The 22,057-nt window shown below is 36.0% G+C and overlaps 1 pseudogene; it reads left to right on the forward strand.

Annotated features, from left to right (window-relative positions):
- The first annotated feature begins 19,938 nt into the window (after positions 1 to 19,938).
- Positions 19,939 to 21,851, forward strand: LOC101713748 (V-type proton ATPase catalytic subunit A pseudogene; annotated as a pseudogene).
- The last annotated feature ends 206 nt before the right edge of the window (positions 21,852 to 22,057 follow it).

A 22,057-nucleotide genomic window follows, 5' to 3' on the forward strand; every position in this document is an offset into this window, starting at 1 on the left:
CCCAGCTATTCCCCTACTGGGAATCTTCCCCAAAGAATTAAAAGAATCATACCACAGTGATATATGTGCACCTATGTTTATAGTGGCACAATTTGTAATAGCTAAAGCTTGGAAACAGCCCCAGTGCCCATTGACTGGAAACTGGATAATGAAGATGTGTTTTTTTTATAAAATGGAGTACTACTCAGTCATAAAGAATGAGAAATTAGAGACATTTATAGCTAAATGGATGCATATTGAGGCCATCCTCTTAAGTGAAATACATAGGACACACGTATGTAAATACCGAATAGTTTCTCTAGTGTGAAAAATTGAAAGTGTAAATAAGGATGAACATGATTAAAACGAATAATTGATAATTTGAAATAAGAAAGGATCCAAGGGTTTGGGGATGGTGGAAGTGAAAGGGGAAAGGGAAGAAGGGAAAGAAAAAAATTACGAGGAAAAAAAATGGAATCAAACTCTGTGTAGATAGGGAAGGGTGGAGGGGTGAAGGGTGCACAGATAATGGGAGAAAAAATAAAAACTAAGATGCATCATGTTCTGGTACAAACACCCAATGATAAATGTAAATGTATTTTATACCTAAAATGTACCAATAAACAAATATATTTAAAAATTTTTAAAAATAAACTTAATCTCTAATGTGACACATTTTGGGAGCTGATTGGATCTTAAGATTAGAGCCCTAGTATACGGGATTAGTATCCTCATAAAAGAGGATCCAAATAGTTCGCTTTCCTATTCTACTCTGAGAAATTATAGTGAAAAATAGGTGTCTATAAACCAAGAAGCAGGCCCTCACCAGAACTCCACCATCCTGGTGTCTTGATCTTAGAACTATGAGAAATAAAATTCTGATTTTTAATAAGACCTTTGGTTTATAGCATTTTGTTTTAGCAGCCCAAAACACTGACAGTGGTTGAGTGTAATACCTCATAACCCTTCAGATTCCGTATACGTAAAAGATCACACACGTAAAAGAAATATGTTCATTTATGTAAATCACACTGCAATAAAGATAATTTCATGAGTGTGTAATTGAAAAGGTGCTACACTCAGAATGGCTTTAGAGTTTTCTAGATTTATTTTTTTAATCACGAATATATGTACATTTTCTTTTTACCAGCACCCATGATCTCAGGCAGAGATGGGTGAGTGATTTATTTACAGAGTACAAAATAATTATCAACAGCTCAGACTCAGTATATCTTATGACTCTATAAATAAAAATCTCACTTTCAAAGTGAAAAACAAATGTAAATGTGAGGTAAAGGATATCCCAGTTTATTGATTAGCTTCTGGCTATTTCTTTCCCACTACTCTGTAGTTAGTCTCGAGGTACCCTAGAATGAAGAAGGTGCTCACATCAATACTTCATACATAGATGAAGATGAGGCAAGTGGATACATTCGATTTTAAATGATATTTTCAAATAGACCTATTATTCCAAATTTCGTAAAGAACAATTCAGTAGTACCAACCAACATAATGTGCACGTATTTTGATAAACATGCTATATTTTTCATTCTGATAATATTTTTATTTACCTGTATTTCCTACAAGAAAGTGAAAATGGTACTTATTCTTTTTCTACACTCAGTACAGCCATTGGATATACCCTTCCCTCTCTTTAGGGCTGTGTATATACTTTTCTTTGGGGTTAAAATCTTTTTCTAGCAGTTACACTTTTACCATACATCATAGATTGTTTGTATTCCTATATGTTAAATGAGGCTAGATTTTATTTGATGAAGTGCTTATTTTCCAGCTAAATTTTATGCTAAAGGAATTATTTTATATCACAGATTTTCTTTATATTTTTTATCTACAGGTTTTTTATGATTTATTTCCTTCCTTTTCAAGGTCACTGGAATAAAGATACAATAGATAAAACCTGCTCCAAATGCATTTTCCGGGTTTTTTTTTAGAGCAGGTTTAATTTAATTTTTATATTATTAACCCATGGCAAATATATTACTGTTTTCAATTCTCCACACACTGGATAATGTGTATCTTAAATATTCATCTGATAAAATAAGCTGTGTGTATATATATATATATATATATATATATATATATTTTTTTTTTTTTTTCCATGCAGCAGGCAGCCAAACCACTGAGCTAAATCCCTGGCCCTTGTCCTATATTTTTGATCATTCAGCAACTGATCATTGGTTAAGGGTTGTAGAGGGTATAACTGATCTTTTATGGTAAAAGCAATTGCTAAGATTTCATTACAGGTCAGTGTCTGCTTCCTGTGTTGGAAAGTTGTCTGACTATATGATTCATACACTTGAACGCATTTGTTTCCCATTTCTGCCTGCCCTAATTCCATCATTCATTAAGATAAAGGTTAAATATTATCTTCTGATAAAACCTCTTCACTGTGGACAAAATTATGTCTTTACATTTGGTGCATTCCCATATCTCCTGCTTTATGCATCTCTGTCCTGATCTGACTTATCATACAGTCATTTGTGGACATGCTGAATTTCCCCCACTAGATTATTAAACCTCTTCAGCAATGTAACCATCACTAGTCTACCATGTGATCCCTCAAATCATCTGTTATATTACCTTCCATATAGTTGTCACTTAGTGATACATATTTAATGAACAAATAAATGGATATTCAAAGCATTTGAGCTAGAGTTTATAACTTAATAAGCTCATATTTGTAAATGCTTTAAGAATAAAAAAGCTGACATCTCAAATTACCCTTGTAGCAATTATCCAGATGCTTGTTAATTATCCAGGTGAGTATAATCTGCATAAATACTGGAGTTCTAATGGGCCATTGTCCATTGTCAATACAGTCCATGCAAATAAGTATTTGTCTGATTCTGAAAGCTGTGAAGAATATTGTAGAATTGCACTGTGTCTTGAAGAATATCACTGGAGCTTTACAATATATGTCATGTAAAAAGATTTCCTTAAAAACATCCTCTACATACCTCTCCACCAAGATTTCTCATCTAAATTTTTAAGAATTTTTTACAATTATAGGGGTTCAATTACTGGTACCATGAGTACTGTTTTTCTCATTCAAGTACTGTTTTAGCTACATTCTACAAACTCTTGATAGCTTGTTTTTTTTGTTTGTTTTGGTACCAGGGATTGAACTTGGGTCCTTGCACTTGCGAGACAAGTGGCAGAACCACTGACCTAAATCCCCGGCCCTTTTTTACAATTATATCTGATGAACTACTTAGCTCCAGGTAGCTCTGTGAAAATTCATACTTATATGAAAACTTCCCTCTGGAATTGTGATAGATAACACTTGCATTCTGATAATGTGATTTCCCCACTTATTTATGCCTTCTCTACATCATACTATATGCACACAGAACTCCTTACACTTGACTCTTAACCACCAGCAACCCCCGGGATGTGTCATTTATTTTAAGAATTGATGTCTCTTGCAATTCTGATGAAGACTCTCCACTTAAATACAAAAAAAATCAGTTATGACCAATATTCAACAAAATTAATTTCCAAAACAACATTCTAGATTTTCTTTCTTAATCCTAGCAAGAACAACTATGCATTCCTTTAAATTTGGTACTTGAAGACCTACTTGGTACAGATAACTATGCTGCATGCTAAAAATAAAGTAATAAACGACACTGTCCCTGGTTGTAAGAAAGTTAAATTCCAAGTATACAATCTAAATAAATGAGCTTTGTGGAGGGGTGAAGGGGATTGAACCCAACAATCATTTTGATAAATACTGTACTTTTAGGAAAATGAGTCGACTTACATGGAAATAAACATGAGTAAACTTTCCAAGGTATGTCAAATCAAAGAAAGCATTATGAAGGAATTTTATTCATTGGCTTCACTAGTTACTAGTTAGTGTGATACTAAGTATCATTAAAGAAGTATGGATTTTATTCTCAGGGAAATGTAGAAGTATTAATAACTTTTAGGCTGATATGTGGCATACTTATTTTGATATCTGAGAAAGATCAATCTGAATAAGGCAGGAAAAACAGGGCAAAGGTGATATAAAAAAACTAGTTAGGAGACATTGGCAGTAATTAAGCTGAAAATACTAAGCTGATATTGGTAAAGAGGCAGAATTAGCAAGACAAAGTGATTGGCTATGAGAGATGAAGAAGAGAGAAAAATCAAGAATATCCTTCATTTTCTGGTTCTTAAAGTGAGTGTAACAATTAATCAGCTTTGTATTGGACTTGTTGATTTTGAAGTGCCAATAAGACCCTCTTAATAGGAAAGTCAATTACCATTTGACTATATGGTTAGATCATATTTGGGATTCAGCAATATATAGATATGGTATGATAGATACTACTAACTGTTAAAAATTCATTTCCGTTTCTTCCCAGTATGTATTTATACTACATTTCCCACCTACTTCTCTAGAAGTGAAGCCATGTGACTAGATCTGACCAGTACAATATTAGGAAATTTTATGTCATTCCTGAACTAAGATTTTATAAAAGTTGGTTGAGTCTTCATATAATCTTTATATTGTTTTCAGCTGGATAGAAGCAGGCCATTACAAGGTTCTAGGTAAACTGGATTGAAGAATCTTGAATTCTTGAATCTCTGTATAGAAACAATCCACTGACCTACCAATGGGACTTACCATGGGCCATTACATGGGACATAAACCCTTTTGTGTCTGAATCCTGTCTTCTGTGGTTCACTCATTACAGGATTTTAGCCTACCTTAATAAAAATAGGCAGTGACTTAAACAGAAGTTGGTAAGATGCCACAGTTCATAAGGCAGTGAGAGAAGCTGAAAAATGCCCAAGAAAATTCATATTTGAGATACAGCATGAGAATGCTTAGCCTTTGAAGGTAATACAAGAAGCACTAGCAAGATAAAAGAAAATAAGAAGAGTATTAATTTTAAAAATGCAATGCAAAGAGCTTTAGTTGTGCTCAATAGTCAAAGCGTAGGAGCAAAAGAAGTGAGAAGAAAAAGGAATAAGAAATCATTTGAGATTATTGATTGTGAGGAATAAAATGAATAAGGAAAAAATATAACGACAAGAAATAAATAGGTCATAAAAAAATCAGTACTAGTTAAAGAATTGGTGCAATATAAATAACCAAGGGAGAGTAAAATCAACAAAGATTGTGATTCTGGAGAGATGTTTTAGGATTTTAAATATGCAACAGTTCTAGGTGACAGTAAGGTCTAATGTGTCCATAATAGAAGAGCTGAAACAACAGACAACAGGAGGATGAGTAGAGAGGTCATGACTTTGAACGGATGTTCCCCTTGAAGCTGAGTTCACCCTTGTTGGTGTCTGACCTGGGTAGCGTATAAGGAAGTCTGGAGTAACTAACATATCAATTTTTCATAGTGGAAAAGATCTATCTTAGCAAATTTCATAAATTCAAATCCTAGTTCACTACATGCTAATATATATCTGACAAGTAAATTGTCTCTATTTTACTTTTTCCTCTGTAAAACAGAAATAATAATAGTACTTATCTCAAAGATTAAAAGTTCCTAGAACTATATATGGCATAGAAGGGGTTCTAAAATATTAGCTATTATTATTATTATTTTAATTTATATTGTGATTATATAATTTAAAGTTATTCAGATTTACCAAGGTTCTGTTGTTTAAGCAAATGCATACAAGAGAAACCACAGATACGCATTCTGTATTATTATTAAAAGGATTATGAGGACTGTAGGATATCTGATAAACTACAGTGGGAAAGGTAGGCCTTATAGCAACAAGTAATGACTCACATTTAGTTTCGCTGACAGTCTTTAATTCTCATATCCAGAGTCCATGAATGTGTTTTATTCTTAGTCTGAGTACACTGGTTTATTTTTCTGGTCCAGTGTTGTCACAAGTATTCTTAAATCCTCCTTTGATTACACTTTTATCATCAGTTACAGAATTAACTGCTTTCTTTGTTTTGGGTTATTATCACTAAGTGTGAATCTAGATCATGAGTGAATAACAGGAATGGCTCCCGAGTTCCTTGATTATCCATCGGCCAGGTGTGACTCAACTGGCTAAAACTATATTTATAACTTCACATTATCTGGTTGTAGTGCCTTTGGTCCAAAATATCTAATGTGAAGTGGTGAAATAAAAGTAAACAGCATCTCCAAAAATTCCTAAATAATTGAAGGGCCGTAAGTTGACAACATTTCCTTTCCACCCACTGATGCAAAGGTTTTATTCACCTGTCACATTTAATCAAATTCTTCTAATTAGTCTGGCTTCATTCCACAACTGAATTTTAAAGTCTAAAACTTAGTGAACTTTCCAGATTATCAATTTAGAAAAAATGGGGGACATTATATCTGACAATATGATTTAAAAACTTAATTCTCTTGGTATTCTCAGAGATACCAAGAGTAGAGATAAGGCTATTCAGGTGATCACAGATAATTTATTTTGAAGAAATACTCTTTGGAAAATGTAAGAGACCATATGAGTTAGCCTCTGAGAAATTGTCCAATAAGAGCAAAGTTTTAGTAATGACTATAAATTTTGAAGCTCATGACTAAGGTTATTTTCATGATTTGAAATGGGAGTACAATGGTTAGTGGCCCGAATAAAATTGTGTGAATGTGTAGCTTCATTGAATGAGTACTAGGCCATCCGTACTTTTTCACAAAATACATTTTAAACATTCTATATAATTATTGGAATGTGAGAAAGTCAACTTCATCATATCATGTGTATTGGAGGAGAAGACACAGAAAGGTGATAAGTAGTGGAAGGTCAAGGATGTTCCACACCTAGAAAATCAAATGAGAACCTTTAATTTGACTCTGTTCTTAGATATAATTACAAAAGATATATTTTCAGTATTGTATACATGTTGTATGAATGTTGTTACTATCGGAAATCCAATGTGTCTTCTGGCGAAGCTGAGGTTTCGCTTCTAGTGTACCTAATGATATGACTTTCCTTCCCTCACATACAGCAAGTCATGACATTCGGAATTTAAACTTCCAGTATCAGACATTCTAAATTTCCACTCACTTTATGAGCTGGTAAGCTCTAAATAAAAGCTAATCAGATAATGACACAATTACTGCTGAGTGAACAAAGTGATGAAGATGACAACTTTGGGCTATTTGGAAATAGCCCTTTCTATAAGAGAATAACCAAAATGTTTTGCCATTGAGAGTAAAAGCAAAGATGTGGTATATGAAAGGTATTTCACAAACACATCATTTTACAAAAAACATGGACTATTTGAATGTTAATTATTTGAAAGTCAACACATTTATGAAATACTGTACCACAATTTTTGTTTGAATAACTCATGTATTTCAACATATGCTTGTATTGTACTTGTTTAATATTTCCTTATTGATTGGCATACTCCTCCATGCCTTAATCATTTTTCCCCTGATATTTCTACCCAGGAGTCCCCAAAAGTAGGAATTAGAGATACTGATTCAGTGCCTACCTTAGCTCCTTTGCATCTTCATTCCATTTGGTAACAACATCAGGGATGACTCTTTTCCTTTTGGGTCCCTTGCATGTGACTGATGAGGATTTTGGCTGAGGGATATTATAAATTGCCTATTGTTTACATGAACTTCTATCTTGATTTATTTTGACCAGAAACTTTTCCTAATGAGACAGAATTTCAGAGCTTCATTTTTATTATGGATTGTATGTAGATATTGAATAAACTAGTACTAATCTCTTACAAAAATGGACCACCTCAAAACTTACATAACACCATACACAGTTTAACTAAATTTAGATAAGTGGAGATTTAATCAAAGGAGATAGTTGACAACAAAAGTTCATATACCCAAGAGAGATCTACCTATACAAGTAGTTTTATTCTTTTTTATGATACAGATATTTAACCCAGGACCTATGCACTGAGCTACATCCGTAGCCCTTTTAATTTTTTTAAAAAAGTTTTAAATTTTGAAACAGGATCTTGCTAAGTCACTAAGTTGCCAAGGCTAGGCTCAAACTTACAATGATCCTACTGCCTCAGCCTGCCACAATGCTGGGATTACAGGCATGAGCCACCACACGTGGCTACAAGTAGTTGTTTTGATATCACTAGAATCACTAACTATGATTGTATCTATAACAACTGTTTCATATGTTGCAGCTATGCTGTCCTTAGGGAAGAATCTTCCTTCTCAGAGAGAAGTAAAGCTCTTCAGAAATGTTGGGCAGTGTGGTAGAGTGGTTAAGAGGATGGGTACTGGAGTCACACTGCCTAAGTCAAATGAACTGCCAAGCCTTAACTTAGACACTGAAACTTTGGGAAAGTTGCTTTATCTATTTTTTTTTCTCATCTAAACCTCATGGAGTCTTTTTATTGACTAAAATAGAAAGTAAGTGGATGCACTTCGAGACCATAATTTTAAGTAAAATAAATCAGACACATAAATTTAAATATCACATTGTTTCTCTTGTGTGAGGAACCCAAAGGATAAATAAGGAACAAAATAGAGGATAAATATGGGAAAGCAGAAAGAACTTGTTCAAATGGGAAGAGGAATAAAGGGAGGGAGGGAAGAAAGGGAAAAGGGATTTCAAAAAAGAGGATAGAAAGGGTCGGGGATTTAGCTCAGTGGTTCTGCTCAGTGGTTCCCCTGCCTGCCTCACAAGTGCAAGGTCCCAAGTTCGATCCCTGGCACCAAAATAAATAAATAAATAAAATTAATGCAAACAAAAGAAAAAAAACAGTAAAAATTACTGGGCCGGGGATTTAGCTCAGTGGTTTCATCGCCTGCTTCGCAAGCACAAGAACCCAAGTTCAATCCCCGGTACCAAAAAAAAAAAAAAAAAAAAAAAAAAGAGGATGGAAAGAAAAATGAAAACAAAGCTTTTGTAAATGGGGAAGGGAAGAAGGGTCGAAGGAAGAGCAGAGGAATGAGAAAAAAAGAATTAAGATATATTATATAAAGGTAAATTTTCCTTATGATTAATGTGATCATTATGTATGGCAAATATGTAATAATACAAAATGATTTTTAAAAAGATATAAATTGATTAAAACCATGACAGGCACAAAGTAAGTTTCAACTGACAAGTGACATTTTCTGAGTATTTAATCTATGTCTGACAGCATTATATGCACTTTATATTTTTTAATTCAATTAATCCTCACTGCTGGTGGGAGTGTAGACTTGTGCAACCACTATGGAAATCAGTATGGAGATACCTCAAAGAACTAGGACTGGAAGTCCCATTTGACCCAGCTATTCCCCTGCTTGGTATCTTCCCCAAAGAATTAAAAGAATCATACCACAGTGATATATGTGCATCCATGTTCATAGCAGCACAATTTGTAATAGCTAAAACTTGGAAGCAGCCCAAATGCCCATCAACTGGAGATTGGATAAATAAAATGTTTTTCTTTTTTATAAAAAGGAGTACTACTCAGCCATAAAAAATGAGAAATTAAAGACATTTATAGCTAAATGGATGGACTTAAGTGAAATAAATAGGACACATATGTGTAAATACTGAAGAGGTTCTCTGGTGTGAGAAAGTGAAAATGTAAATAAGGATCAAAGTGTAGAATAGGCAATGAGAAATAGGAAGAAAAGGGGCAAAGGGGATGGGGAAGTAGGAGGGGTAGGCGAAAGGAAAGAAGGGAATGGAATTAATATGAGAAAATGAAAAAATGTGAACAAGGTCTTTGTAAATAGGGAAGGATGGAGGGTTTGAAGGGAGGGCAGGGGAAGGGGGAAAAAATAAGAACCAAGAGAAATTATGTAAAGGTGAAAATTTCCAATGATGAATGTCATTATATTGTGTACCTAAAATGTACCAATAAAATTAATTTTAAAAATCCTCAAATGATCTTATGAAATGTGAACCATTGCTCTTATGTTAGAATGAGGCCACTTAGCCACAGAGAGCCTAGGTTACTTGTGTGCATGGCAGAACTGGAATTTGAATCACACCACACACCTTTTGAGTTCATAGTCTAAGCTGCTTCACAATACCGTACCAACAATGCTGTCATTATTTCAATATTAGGGTTTCTATTTTTGGAAAATAAAAATTTCTAAATTCTTAATTTTAAGACTAGGTTCATTACATTTTAAGGTCTGGATGGATTAGTATCTTCATCATTGAGTTTCACTTTTCTTTTGCTTCTCTAACTCATTGCTTTTTATTCAAGTCTTGAGGAGGGTCAGGGTTCCTGCTGACTGAGGCTTGTAAGTGTGTTGATAGGAAACCCAGCAACTGCCAGTGTTACCTTGTGCTGAGAACACGTTGTAGATTCTGATATTTACAGATAGACGCTTAGATAATTAATGACTGTTTTAGTCAAGATTTCCAAGGGAATAGATTTAATACAGGAGACGTAATTTATGGATTATTTTGTAATACTCATCCAAAAAGTCAAATGCGGAGGAGTGCAAGACATCTGTCCACATTCTAGAGACCCAAAGAATCTGGCTGAGGGCCTGGATCCCAAGGCAGTGTCCCCCCTGAGTCCAATCAGAGGCCTAGAGCCAGTGGCAATGTCTCATGCAAGTTCATATCAAGGATCTACATCCAGAAGGCCCAAGAGCCAGTGGTGGAAGCTAGAAAGTGTGCTCTGGTGGGGTGAAGGGTCTGTGTCACCAGGCTGAGGAACCTGCACTACTGTCAGGAAGCAACACTTAAGGTGAAGACCAGAGCTTCCTTGAGAACAGCAGCCATCACCAGTGACAGCAAGGACCAGAGCTCCTCCGATGATGAGAACAGCCGAGTTCATATGAGGAAAACCAGCGGTGGCAAGCTTCTCCAGGAAAATCAACAGCATATGATCTTCCCCTCTAGTTCTCCTTTTATGCCATCGGCAACAATTCTCAGGTGGGTCTTCCACACCCAGAACCTTGCTGACTCAGTTCAGCTGGGTGTTCCAAGTTGACCATTAGTTAATCCACCACAATGACTTCAGTTTATTTTAAACACAATGTAGGAGGTTTGAGACCTCTCATGAATATAAAAATGCTCTCTCAATGCATTATTTAATATATTTTCTGATGAGGTTATAGAAATTCTAGCTGCTCCTAATTACTGCTGTGGTTAGCAAGAACAAATTAATCTTTATGTATTGGCATGAATATGAACTTAGTCATGCCTAGAATACTGACCCAACCTGGCTCTTATTCTACCCTCAGCTGCCAAAGGAACTCAAGAGAGTAGATACTCCAGGAATTCTGACAACCTGAATTATTCACATCTCTCAGCATATGCTGCTGGTACAATGAGGCCATACAACTCAGGCTGTGCTCTTCTGATGCACACTTATTAGATTGTCTTTAATTTCCAGAAAAGTCATGAGGAACAATTCAGCTGAAACTGGGCTATTGTTGCTGACACAGCACTGAAGATTGACAAAACCAGAGATCTGGGGTGTCTCAGCCCCAGAGAGATTAGCACCTCTGTGGAGCTGAGCATCCAGAGCTTTCACTTGCTTTTCCCTATCTCAAATTGACAACTTTTATTAGGGCTGGAGGAATAGATCATCATGTACATAGAACATGATAGATTTAATCATTTTAAGGCATTTTAGAGAATTTCTAGGTATGATGCCATTTTGACAGATAGGACAGGGATTCCAGGTTTTTCTTCCTGGAGGGTTCTCTTGTTGCTTTTTATTCAACTGAACAACAGAAGGGCAGTGTATTTTCTCTGATAGATGAAGGAGTCCTTCCTTCTAGATGAAATTACAGGTGGAAGATTAAAGCAATTTTAATTCATGGAGATCAATGAAGAAATCTGAAATGTCCCCTTATTTATTAAGTACCTCATATCCTAAATATTACTAATTCTATTTTGTATGCAGTAAATGTTATATTTAGCAATATTTAAAGTGAACATATTACATATGTATATATTGCAGTGAATGCTTAATTTAAAAAAAATTACTAGAGTAAAAGATATATATATATATTAGTAAGGGTCACTTTTATAGGAAATTAAAATGAGGCACTGACAGACAATACAAATGTTATACTCATTTAAACATTGACAAAATGAATGGAAACTAGCCTTTTGCTCTTTATTGACATTACTGCAATATTAAACCTTAATTAATTATTGGTAAACCTAATGTTGACTTAAAGTTTCCATCTACTATGCTACTATTTCTATTAAGAAGACTATAACATATCAAATTATATCTCAGTGTTCCAGTGAAGAGTCATATTTAGTAAATTTCCAGAAGAATATAAAGTATTGCTAGCATTCTTTTTTTTTTTAAAGTCATAAATTTTAATGCAAAGTGCACTGAATGGATCAGTTTGCTGTTGGGCTTTGCCTCCTCTTTAATACCTTGCAAGACTAAATGTCATAAATGAGGACATGTCCGTGCTTTATGTTTATTCTGTACACAGCAAAGTGGGGAGACCCAGGGAAGGCAACCGCCCAGTGAATCAGAAATGCACCTCCCCGCCGCCTGTCTTGCAAACGAAAGATCCTGAGTTCAAGCCCAGGTACCAAAGAACAGAAAAAGAAAAAGAAAAATGAAATGCACTTCCCTTTGCTCTCGGTAACAGGAGGGAAAGTAGGGACACAGGGCACGAAGGTGAGCCAGCCTTGCGTCCGGCCACCATCTCTGCATGATTCACCCGAACAGCCAACATTCTTCTTGGTATTAGAACATGTGCACCAGGAAGTAGGCAAAAGATGGAAACTGAATCAAGGAAGGCATAGAACACAGAAAAACATATATGTTGGTAAAATATTAGGTTCTATATCCACCTCCTAAAGTATGTGGGACATTGTAATCAGAATACAAGAATAATGGAAGTTACTTTTCTTATCATAATTTCATTGATTTGTGATTTTCATGTTGCTTTTCTTGTATTCAAAGTAAAAGAAAAACACAGCTGAAATAATAAATCCTGATGTGCTGCAGTAGAATTGCATAATTGTGTACTGGTGTGGCTCCACGGGCTTACAGCAGGCACATCATGGAAACCATGGCAACAAGCAGCAGCCTCCTCTACAGCACTGAAAATCCAAGTCCCTGGTGCCACACCCCCATTAAAATCAATATAAGAGATGACTCACTTTGTTTTTAATAGATACATAAATCTTTTAAATAACCCATAGACTGAAGACTGATATGTCCCTCATTATACCTCTTTCAGTATTATTTCATGTTCTCTGTGTCTGTTTGAGACTCATCAGATTTAACCTGTGGTGCATGCCCATTCCAATACCTCTCAGAGCTCCCCAACCCCCGGGGTCCCAGATCACAGATGTTGGCAGTGTTAGCAAAGTTAGCAATATTATGCATGTGTGAGGTCTTCTTACATCGTCATAATTATTAGTATTTGTATTTCTATCCTTTCATTTCTTATTTAGCTCAAAAATCCCTCATAGTGTTCAAATTGGCTGTAATTAAGGCAGAATGGCTTCAACAGATAGGAAAGCAGAGTATATAAACAAAGGACTCCAGTTGAGAAGGCCCCACAGTTTAAATTCATCACAGGTAACAAAGTGCACAGAAATTCATGAAGTCTTCGTATAAGTTAACTGCTCGATTAGTCATGAAATATTTCTGGGTATCCCTTGAAGAAAATTGGTTTACTACCTAATTTATCAGTTTATAAAAGAATATGAGTTCTAAAAAAAAGCATGACTTTTATAATATTCCCAGTATCTGCAAAATGCATTTCTTAAAATTCTCCTCGGCATATCCTTCTTATTTAACAAGTTTTCTCACTAATCAAACATTTATCCTTCAAGATTTATCAGTTGCTAACTTGTAGTCTCTATGTTGTTATCCTTGATCTCCTCTGCCTTTACTTGCCCTTATTCTATGCTTCCACATCACAGAAATCATTAGTATGAAATAAAGTAAAACTTAGCTATTAGACTAAAAGATCTTTCAAGGGCAACAATCTTGTCTGCTTTCTCTCTTGTCTGTTTTCTCTCTTTTCCCTAATCAGCACTGTTCCTGCATGCAATATGCTCAGTAAGAATTTGCTCCATTGGATGCAGATCAATAGAACTGTTCTGAACCAGTCAGAGCCCCAGAATTGCAAATTCTGTTAGATATGTGTCTGGAACTATGGTTCCAATGACCTCATTTCAGTCTAGTGCTGAATTGATAGAAAATGCTTGAAGAGATTTTTAGACAGATTTCTGGTCCATATACCCAAATACTCTAATTTAGAATGTTAAAAATATGTATGGAAGTTTGTAATTTTAAAAGATATCCAAAATTCCAGTTCCTTTGAAATGATATTCATGAGATATATGTCCTGAAGATACCATCATTCATAATGTCCTAAATATTCTACAAACTTAAAATCAAATAGATATGCTTAGCCAAAGTTAAGCTACATGGAGAGTTGGCTATTGGGAACTATTTTGGAAAAAAAAAAAATAAATCCCCTTCTCTTCTAAACTTCCTCCTCTTCTGAAATAGTTCAAAACAAAAGGAACTAAAATAATGATGATTGTTATCAATAGACTTAACTCTTCTTAGAATATTTTTGTTGTCAATAGTTCACATCATTTCTGTGCATGCTTTTTATTTCAAAAATTCCTAAATCATATAGAATTTTCAAATATCTAACATCTAAATATAAATGTATTTAAAATTTTACTTTTTCTAATAAAAATTTTCTATTAATTTATCATCTGTCTCTCCAACTTACAATTCAAATTTTTAGTTAGACAAATTTTTCCAGTTGTCTAGTATAAGAAAGTTGTATTATGGAATCATTTTCCTTTTGCCTGATAAACATCTTAAGAATTTTGTTCAGTTTGGTTCTGCTGATAAAACATATTCTCAATTTGTTTCCTTTTTGGCCTTAAAATATCTATATTTTGTCTTCATCTAAGGTTGTTTTCACTAAGAAGAGAATTGTAGCTCATCAGTTTCTTCACACTAGCTTGAAGGTATATTTTATTTATCTCCTAGATACAAATGATGTCAATTGTCAGTATGTTCCTCCTTTGAGGTCAGCTTACTTTTTGTTTTACTGAATTTGAGACTTCTCATTGTCTTGGATATTTAAAATTTTTGCTATAGTATGTCTTTACATATTTTTAAACACACTTTTATCTTTAAAGAGAGGCATACCTCAGAGATGTCATGGGTTTGGTTGTAGACTACTTCAGTAAAGTAAATATTGTAAAGAAATTAGTCACATGATTTTACTGTTCTTTAAAATTTTCCTGGCACATGTAAAGGCAATCCTTACACTATGCTGCATCTATTAAGTGCGTAATGACATTGTGTCTAAAATGTACATATCTTTAATTTAAAATACTTTATTGCTAAAAATGCTAATGATGATCTGAGCTCTTAGAAAAACAGCGTCAACAGTCACCCAACACTGTAAAACTTCAATTTTTTTGTAAAAAAATGTAGGATCTGCAAAGCTTAACAAAGTGAAGCACAATAAAATAAGATTTGCTTTATATTATCACTGAATCTGAATTAATAAACTCATCAACTATTGGATGTCCCTAGCCATTATCTTTTCAAATGTTGCTTCTTTATTTTCTTCCTCTAATCTTGTGGACTATATTTAAATGTATATTATAGACTTTCCAGTTGTATCATTTATGTCAATTTCCATTATTCTGTATTTTTCATTTTTTTCTTCCCGTATTCAGTGTTTTATAATTTCTTTTAAACTGTCTTCAAGTTTACAAGTCAATCTTTATCCTGTTATATCTGTTGCGAACCTCATCTATTCAGTCTTAATTTCAGTTACTATAGTTTCTACTTGATTCTTTTTCAATTCCATAAATTAATCCCAGTTCTTTACTAATGTTTTGGAAGTGTGATCATTATCTCTTAAATAAAAAGACTGATGTATTCAGCTTGTTTCTGATAATTTTGCTAGCTGGAGTCCATCTATGCAACTTCTCTTGATCCTGGCTAATCACTGTATAAAATTTACCCTGTTTTAAGATACCATAAATAATGCCATCCTGTGTGATTTCTAGTACTTTGGGATATATTATTAAAAACAATTTGGAAATAATTTCAAGTCTAGGATAATGTTTGCCTCTTCAAGGGAGAATTTTGACTTTTTAAGCAAGTGTGGGACCAAGACTTGAGAGTTTTGGGGTTGAGCTAGATAACTTGCCAGAACGTAGTCTGTCCCACCACTTCAGAAAAGAGTTTTTTCAGTTTCTCAATTCGGAGCAGAACTGTTACCCTGCTGTCTTAGCTTCGAGTGAGCATCAAACTACAAACACCTTTTCCTCTGCCTCACAAACTCATCTAGCAATTAAAATTCCTTTGTTAACACTTATTTTTCTTTATTAGTACATGTTTGCAGCACATATTTACATTACTTGTGTGGAGCTGATACATGTGCATAACACATCTTCATTCCTTTTCATCTCTTTTCCCTACCTTCCCTCTCCCTTCCTTCCATCTCTTCACCCCCTTATGACCTTCAAAAGGTTGGAAAATGGTCTTAAGGTTAAAAAAGTCTTTGGGATACACAGGAGAGGGCATTATACATGAAGGCTATTCCTTTCCTTACCCGCTTGCACTCCAACATATACACTCTTTACCTCTGGCCTTAAGCAGAACTCGTCTCCAAGCTGTTTGCATGAGTGCTTTCCCTGAAGAAAAATGATTCATGTTCACCACAGAGCTGGACACTTTCTGTTCTTAGCCTGGCACTTTGCTAGCCTCTTGTTAGATCGCTGATTTTTTTGTTTTTTGTTTTGGTACTGGGGATCAAACTCGGTTACTTGTGCTTGCGGGCAGAACCACTGAGCTAAATCCCCAGCCCCAGTCTCTGATCTTTTTAGAAGGTGATTCTTCAAGCTTCTTCAGATGTCTTCACAAGGAGAAATGATGCTATTTTCTGGGACTATCATGACTGGATGATTTAATGTCATTATTTATTAATGATTATTTTATACTTCATTTTGATTCATCATTTGTCTTTTCTTTATTTTTCTATTTGATTAAATTGTAAGTTTATTAATTAAGTTTATTTCCTTTCCCATTCTTTGATTTGAGAGTGTCATTAAAGTTTTCATTATTGTGTTCTTATTCTTAATATCCATTAACAAACATATTTTCTGCTATATAAAATCAATATATCCAGATTATATCCAGCAAACATTTTTCTGCTAAAAGAGTGAAACTTTTTGAATATTTTTTGCCTCCCATTTTCTTCTCCTCTGATAATGATGAGATCTTTGGGATTCTTTCACTTAGTCACCCTTTCCTTACTAACCTTAATCTTCTCTCCAAAATGCAAAGTTTTGGGGATATAGCTGAATATGGAGCATATTTGCAGTGGGTCTCATATTTCAATAATCTTTATTTATCATGTTGTTACACATCCTAGCCTTTACATGCTTTACCAGATACATATGAATTTAACTGTATGCATTGTAATGTTCTTTGCTGAACAGTGTCCATTGTTAAGTTCACTGTATAGAGTTATATGTTGCTTCTTGAGTATTTTTCTCAGATGGGTTATGTGGCTAATATAATGTTACGTATCTGTGAATATTTTTCTTTAACACTGGCATACTAATTCTATTATATTTTGGGTGAAGAACAAGCATTTGCTTGAATCTTTATTATTAAATACCTGTAATTAATATAAGAAAGCTTCGGGTACAAGGCCATAGTGATAAAATCTCATTTCTAGAAAATTAACTTTGTACATTTAAAGGGGGGAGGTATGTGTGTTGTGTAGCACTAAGACAATGTAGCATAAAGTGGCAAGCAATCAAGTACTAACAAGAAATCTGCTGCACTGTCACTTTCTTCCTTTGTAAATAACATTTTTATCTTGAAGTTTGTCAGAATTTCTATTTCTCATTAGAATTTAGAAATATTACGGTGATGTCAGTAAGATGGCAGAATAAAGGTCCTACTGCTTGTCCTCCTACAAAACACCAACTTCAAGATAAAAATGTAAAAGCACGAGACAGAGCTCATCTGCCCACCAGCTCTCTCACAGAATAACAGAGAGCAAGAGCAGTGCTCACCTTCTTCAGCCTTTCAGAGGCCTCCCCCTGAACACTGAAGGACTCAGCATGGCCAGACTGCCAGGGAGTATAAAGAACCAGAGGGAGGAGAGGGGGCACTCAACAACCACTGTGTGGATCTCAACAGCCACTCCTTAGCTCACATATGCATTACAGTGTTGAATTCAACCACCAAGACCTCAAAGGCAAGACCTGGCCCTGGACCCTGACAACTGACCCATGCAAAATCTCCAGCAGATTGGTAAAGAGCTTTCTGTGCTGAAGTTAATCTGTAAAGACTGGAAGAGGAGATTGCTTCTTCAAATGCACAGATTCCCACACACAGCTAAGACAATCGTGAAGAAGCAGGGGAACATGATACTGCCAATGGAACATAATAAAGCTCCATCACCGACCTTATATAAACAGAGAATTCAAAGTCATCCTCTCAAAGAAGCATATGTTGAAATATCCTGGCCTTCTAGGGATAGATTCCACTTGATTGTGGCGACTTCTAGTATACTGTTAAATTTGGTTAGCTGTTATTTTATTAAAGATTTTTGCATCTGTGCCTAATAGGGATATTGGTCTGTACTTTTTCTTTCTTGTAGTGTCTTTGACTGGTTTTAATACCAAGTTAGTGCTGGCCTTGGAAAATGACTTTGAAAGTATTTCTTCATCTTTGAATTTTAGAGAACTCGAAGATTGTATAAATTCTTTAAATGTTTGGTAGAATTCAGAAGTAAAGCCATCTGGTCTTAGGATCTTCTTTGATGAAAGATTTTAATTCCTACATCAATCTCCTTACTCATAATGATATGCTTAGATTTTTCTATTTCTTCATGATTCAGTCTTGGTGCATTATACATGCCTAAGAATTCATCCTCTTCCTCTAGATTACCTGATTTGTTGGTATATAATTATCCATAGTAGCCTTGTGTGATCATTTGTATTTCTACATTATTAGTTATAGTGTCTTTTCTTTCATTTCTGATTTTAAGTCTTTTCTCTTTTTATCTCAGTCTAGATAAAGTTTGATCTTTTCATAAAACCACCTCTTAGTTTTGTTGGTCTTTTCTATTGTTTTTTTCTAGTGTTTATGTCATTCATTTGTGCTTTGATCGTGACCATTTCTTTCTTTCTATTAACTTTAGTCTGATTCGTTTTATACTTTCTTGATGTATAATTCTAGAGTGTTTATTTGAGATCTTTCTTCCTTTTTGATGTGTTTATTGCTATAAACATCTCTCCTAGAAACATCCCTCTTAAAAATACCCCATAGGGTCACCCCCACCCCTTCCCGGGCCTCCATCTTTCTCCTGGGCTGGGCCTCCGGGTGTCAAGCCCCGCCTCTCACCCCTTAAAACACTTCTTGTGGGGCATGCTTGGTAGGCCCTGGTGGTAAAATCTGGATTTTTCCCACCCCTCTTCCACATCAGCAAGGTCATTCTTTCTTGACCCTGTTATTCGCAGTGTGGTGTCTCCGGTGACCTTCAAATGCTCTTGTCTCCTAATAGGGTATTATCTGGCTCTTATAAATGTAAAGAAGTTTGGAAAAGTCAAATATATTAGGTGATTTTTAAAAACGTAATTAACAACCGGCAGGGTAACTTGGCTCCTCTTCTGCACACCTCGTTTTACAATCAGGTGACTGGCCCAAACCTCACAGCGCTGGATTTTGCTGGCGGGGCCCAGAAATACCAAACTCTGCCATTTCCGGTCCCTAGATTATGGCTTGAACGTCACTTCCTTAGCGATGCTCTTTAACCCCTGCCATCCTCGCTTTCTGCACTGCATCTCACAACAGTCTTTGTAAAAATGTATGTTTATTTTTTTCCTTTAATCGCAAATATATTAATATTCAAGTGATCCGCTAAGATTCAAGTCCTTGAAACGCTGCGAGCCAGGATGGGGAGACAGGGCGGAGCTTGAGGTCAGGTGTCTAGCTAGACCCACCCCCCTGCAGTGAAGACTTCCCCTCCCACAGCGACAGAGCCTCGGGGTCGGTGGTCGGAACAGTGTCTGCTTTTCCAGTCTCAGCAGCATAGGTAAATTAACATGATGGATTTCTCCAAACTACCTAAGATACTTGATGAAGAGAAAGAAAGTACATTTGGTCATGTGCATGGGGTCTCAGGACCTGTTGTTACAGCCTGTGACATGGCAGGTGCAGCCATGTATGAGCTGGTGACAGTGGGCCACAGCGAGTTGGTTGGAGAGATTATTCGGTTGGAAGGTGACATGGCTACTATTCAGGTGTACGAAGAAACCTCTGGTGTGTCTGTTGGAGACCCTGTACTCCGCACTGGTAAACCACTCTCAGTAGAGCTTGGTTCTGGCATTATGGGAGCCATTTTTGATGGTATTCAAAGGCCTTTGTCGGATATCAGCAATCAAACCCAAAATATCTACATCCCAAGAGGAGTAAATGTGTCTGCCCTTAGCAAAGATATCAAATGGGATTTTACACCGTGCAAAAACTTACGGGTTGGCAGTCATATCACTGGTGGAGATATTTATAGAATTGTGAATGAGAACTCACTCATCAAACACAAAATCATGTTACCGCCACGAAATAGAGGAACTGTAACTTACATTGCTCCACCTGGGAATTATGATGCCTCTGATGTAGTCTTGGAGCTTGAATTTGAAGGTGTAAAGGAGAAGTTCAACATGGTCCAGGTACGGCCTGTCTGTCAAGTTCGGCCTGTCACCGAGAAGCTGCCAGCCAACCATCCTTTGCTGACTGGCCAGCGAGTCTTGGATGCCCTTTTTCCATGTGTACAGGGAGGAACAACTGCTATCCCTGGGGCTTTTGGCTGTGGAAAGACAGTAATATCACAGTCTCTGTCCAAATATTCTAACAGTGATGTGATCGTCTATGTAGGATGTGGTGAAAGAGGAAATGAGATGTCTGAAGTTCTCTGGGACTTCCCAGAGCTCACTATGGAAGTTGATGGTAAGGTAGAGTCAGTTATGAAGAGGACAGCTTTGGTAGCCAATACCTCCAATATGCCGGTTGCTGCTAGAGAAGCCTCTATTTATACTGTCAGAATTACACTGTCAGAATATTTCCAAGACATGGGTTACCATGTCAGTATGATGACTGACTCTACCTCCAGATGGGCTGAGGCCCTTAGAGAAATTTCTGGTCACTTAGCTGAAATGCCTGCAGATAGTGGCTATCCTGCATATCTTGGTGCCCGTCTGGCCTCTTTCTATGAGCGAGCAGGCAGAGTGAAGTGTCTTGGAAACCCTGAAAGAGAAGGGAGTGTCAGTATTGTAGGAGCAGTTTCTTCACCTGGTGGTGATTTTTCTGATCCAGTTACATCTGCTACTCTTGGTATTGTTCAGGTGTTCTGGGGCTTAGATAAGAAACTGGCTCAATGTAAGCATTTCCCCTCGGTCAACTGGCTCATCAGCTACAGCAAATATATGCGGGCCTTGGATGAGTATTATGACAAACACTTCACAGAGTTTGTTCCTCTGAGGACCAAAGCTAAGGAAATTCTGCAGGAAGAAGAAGACCTGGCAGAAATTGTACAGCTTGTGGGAAAGGCTTCATTAGCAGAAACCGATAAAATCACTCTAGAGGTAGCAAAACTTATCAAAGATGACTTCCTGCAACAAAATGGATATACTCCTTATGACAGGTTCTGCCCATTCTACAAGACAGCAGGAATGCTGTCCAACATGATTGCATTTTATGACATGGCTCGTAGAGCTGTTGAGACCACTGCCCAGAGTGACAGTAAAATCACATGGTCTATTATCCGTGAGCACATGGGGGAGATACTCTACAAACTTTCCTCCATGAAATTCAAGGATCCAATGAAAGATGGTGAGGCAAAGATCAAAGCCGACTATGCACAACTTCTGAAGATATGCAGAATGCATTCCATAGCCTTGAAGATTAGAACTGTGATTTCTTTCCTCCTTTTGCTCAGCAAGCTCATATGTGTATATTTTCCTCAATTTCTCATCTCAAACTCAGCCTTTTTATTGTGCAGCTTTGAGACTAGTGCTTATGTGTGTTATTTGTTTTGGAGTTTATTTGGTAGGTCTTATATAAAACCAACATTCCTTTGTTGCAGTGTTTGATGGTCCTCCCCGATCCTTTACCTGAAGTGGTGAATGT

Source organism: Heterocephalus glaber, unplaced genomic scaffold (genome assembly GCF_053883595.1).
Source record: "Heterocephalus glaber isolate CG9 unplaced genomic scaffold, H.glaber_assembly_v1.0 deba00001608, whole genome shotgun sequence".
NCBI classification, from domain to species: Eukaryota; Metazoa; Chordata; class Mammalia; order Rodentia; family Bathyergidae; genus Heterocephalus; species Heterocephalus glaber.